The following is a 4,157-nucleotide window of genomic DNA, read 5'->3' as shown; positions in this document are numbered from 1 at the left end:
CTTAATTTATACATTCTATAGTTGTATAAGTACAACTATAAAATTCCTTATAATTCTCACATGAATAGATACATTTAGTAAGCAAATATGATACAAATGTCACCTGTCTAGGTTCCAAAGAATTTGCTTTTTGCAACCCATCAAAATGGCAAAAGGACCATTCATTACAATTTGCAAGGGTGAGGTAAACACTGTAAAACTTGTACACATTCCTAACAGAGGAAGTGATGCTATCAGTGAAATAGAAATTTTGAAAACTTCTGGAAGCTAGAAAGCATGTGGAATCAAATTGTCATAGAAATTAGAACAGAGAAAATCATAACTATGGAGGTAAGAGCAGCTCTTGCCCATTTGGATCAGGAGAAAACTTAGCTCAAAGTGCAGAAAGAGCATGAGCAGTCAGTAAGTTGATGATATGGGGAGGAATTAAGGCTTAACTATGGAAGAGTTGGTCCAGTTATGCTTCCTCTAGAGTATAACATTGGCTCTTTTAGCACATGACTCTTAGCTGAAAGTAAGAGGTATCCCTGATGAGGGCTACCCTGATGAGGGTAAGCCAATCAGAGGATGCTATGATTTCAGACCTTGATAGTAGATCTGAAAGAATAAAAGTAATAATAATAATAATTGAAAAAGGAAAGACAGCTCCCCCCACTATTCAAAGTGTGAAAGTCATTGACAAGTTTCTCGTCCAGAGTAAAGGCATCTTTTCTCTGGTAATTAAGGAGGAGGGGGCAAACTTCATACCTGTTTTGACTGATTCACTAGCTGTAAGGGAAGTCAGCTTGTCCATAAGCCCACTCCAATCAGTCCAGCAGTTAACCAGTCCTGTCACTGTGGGGAGAGAATAAAAGAAGGAAATCACAAACAAATTCACTTTAAATAAGAAAGTTGACATAAGCTACAGAGAAAAATTTTAACAAATAGAATTTTAAAATTGAGATGAAATGGCTGATTTTCCTGGAAAAAATAAATGACCAAATTGATTCAAATGGAGGGAAATAATCTTAACAGACTGAAAATCATAGAAAAAACTTGAAAAATAGTCAAGATCTCATGGTAACCCTCTACCCACACCAAGGGCAATAAACCAAGACAGTCTTACATAAGAGAGTCATCAATGTGTTATGAGCAAATAAATCCTTTATTTATGTAAAAAATGATCCCAGATATTAGGATAAAATGCAGAGCTTCTCAACTCATTCTATAAGGCTACCATAATCCTTACAGCAATTCTGGAAAAATATAGATTTTAAAAGAGGTGAAAGAAAACTACTGTCCAATCACAGTTACATATAAATATAAACATACAGAAAATATGTAAATATATAAAAATTCTAGATTGAAATTTAGCAAACTAGATCCAGTAACTTATTAAAAGAATATTTCATGATTTAGTATTAGGTAACCAAAGGGTTACTTTAACAAAAGAAATGTCCATTATATGTTAAGTTATAAACAGTATATCCTAGTACAGTGTATAAATATTATCATTTTGTATGTTTGCCATGAAGTAAAGAAGTTTAAAACACCTTATGTTAACCTGAAATTACATAATCATATATACAGGGTAATTTCATTTATGTTAAAAAAATGTTTGTTTGGCATGTGAATGTGTGTGTATATGTGGGTGTTTTTGTATTTAAAAATAGACAAGAAAATATCTGGAAGGATAAACGCCAGTATGGTAACAGTGGTTACTCTGAGGGGGATCATTCTATTTTTGCTAAATGTTATATCTCTTGCACATAGCATAGTCATTGTCACATAGAAGATTCTCTATTTGCTAAATGAATGAATTAAATACATTAAGTTGAGAGTGAAATACAACTTTCATGTTTTACTAGAGATATCTACATTGCTTAAATATTTTAAAATAAACATCTATTTAATTGTATTAAAATGATATCTTAAAACTATATATGTTCACACACACACACACACACACACACACACAATCGTATAAGTGTATATTATTTCCTAATGATCATTCATTACCAAATATTTGTTGGGAAAGTAATATATGCCAGGCACTGCCTTAGATGCTTGATATTGACCAGTGAACAAAACCAGAAAAATAGATTTCAGATACAATCATTTATTGATGGATTTATTATTTATAATTATGATTACTTAATCATTTATTAATCCATTAAACTGATTGGTCACTTTACTTCAAATATTCTGTTAGGAGGAATCTATTGAATCTTACAAAAATAAAAGTTCTTTTAATTATATTAAGTATATTTTCCTGTATGTATATGAGGGAAATTCACAGAAATTAGCTAGGAAATTGAGTTTTCACACTCATTGTTCCTTCTTCATTATTGGTCAGGATTCACCAGCATGTATTTTAGGACCTTCTGTTAAAAAACAACATGAATCCATTCTGAGAGAAAGATGGTAAACTGCTTATTACCTATTTAAATTAGAAAAAATGCAAACCTTTTTAAAAAAGGGGAAATGAATCAAAGAATACTGAGTCCGAAATCAGATTGACCTGATTGTAAATGCTGTACTGTATGTGAGCATACTTCTGGGGGGGGGGATGGAATTTAACACTCTGATAAGGGTACAGGGGGCTGTGCTAACATCTGCTAGGAGGGCCCTTAGGAGCTTGGAGGCAGTTATGATGCACATTAAATGAAGTAGAAATACTGTAACTCATGCCACACCATGGAAGAGGAGCTCAGAAAGCCCCAAGAAGTAGGCATGTGAAAGTGGGTGTAAACCTGAAGACCCCACTGGGCGGTTATGTTCCATGGGGAAGCCCAGAGAACATTTTGTTTGCCAAATTAATAAAGAGTTCACTGGTTAAAAGGGTGTCAGCATCACTGAGAAACTCAGTGATGGTTTTCCTCTGAGATGATATCATCCCTTGACATTGGGAGATGTTACACAGTTGGCTCCTTATAGCATTGGAAATGATAGGGTTTCAAATAAAAGAGGCTAGGCAGCAGTGCTTAATTCTCAGAAGGCAAGGGGGTGTAACTATCATAATGAACAGCAGGGCTGGAGTGGCATCCAGGAAGTCCTGACCTGTAGGGATCTATGAAGATTGTGTCCAGAACAATAGCTAAAAGCATACTGCACAGTCTTCACTAACAAAAAAATACCAAGTCTGAACGATCAGGAGACTGAGAATAGCTACCCAATGAAAGTCGTGATCTCATGTTCAGCTTCTAAATAGAAGCCAATTTTCACATCTGGAATCTATTGACTGAAAGAGAGGCCAGATCTTCAGAAGAAAAGATCCTAGAAAACCAGGTCAAATATAGAGTAATATTTCCACAATACTTCTCAAAAGGGCCTTCAGACATTTACAACAGGGAAAGAAGACTATCCAAATATTTCAAGAAGGGAGGATTCGAGTTAATATCCAGGTTTCATGACTCCTCTGGTAAAGTGGAAGTATATGGCAAAGTAATAAATGATGTTCTGGCCCAGGTCTGGCTCACCAGTGTGTCCAGTGGGTCCAAGGACACACCCAGTGGTTGTTTCCCAGTCTCTGAATAAATAATTGACATAGATATGCTCATTTTGATTCCTTTATTGTGGAATAAGAGCCACAATAGTTAGGAAGGCCAAGTGAAACCTCTGAAACTGAAACTCTCTCTCTTGCTAACACAGCTAGAAAAAAAAAAATCAGGAAAATGACAGAAATTAATGCTACTTAAAAACCTAAAGAATATAGGGTAGTGCATCCTATCATATCCCCATTTGATTCACCAGTCTCTACCTTATAAAAGTCAGATGAATTCTGAAAGATAATAGTAGGTCACTGCCAACTCAATTGAGTAGTATCTCAATTGCAGATATAGTGCCAGATGTGGTATATTTGCTAGAACAGATAAAAATAGCCTCAAGTACATGGTATTCAGCTATTGATCTGGTGAATAATTTTTTCCCATCCCTATCAAAAGGGTGGATCAAAAGAAGTTTACCTTCAAATAAAAAAAATCAAAACAGTATGCATTTATAGTTGTGCCCCAGAGCTATGTGAAAATTCTCCCATGTTCTGTCAAAATATAGACTGAGGAAAGCTGGACTCTCTTGACATACCTCAGAGCATCCCACTGGTCCAATCTATAATGACATCATGCTAACTGGCATGAATGAGCAAGATGTGGCAAGTAGATGAGAGGCCTCAGTAAGAC

The sequence above is a fragment of the Leucopleurus acutus genome (assembly GCF_964270905.1).
Source record: "Leucopleurus acutus genome assembly, chromosome: 4".
Classification (NCBI taxonomy): Eukaryota; Metazoa; Chordata; class Mammalia; order Artiodactyla; family Delphinidae; genus Leucopleurus; species Leucopleurus acutus.
Note: the sequence above shows the minus strand (reverse complement) of the source record.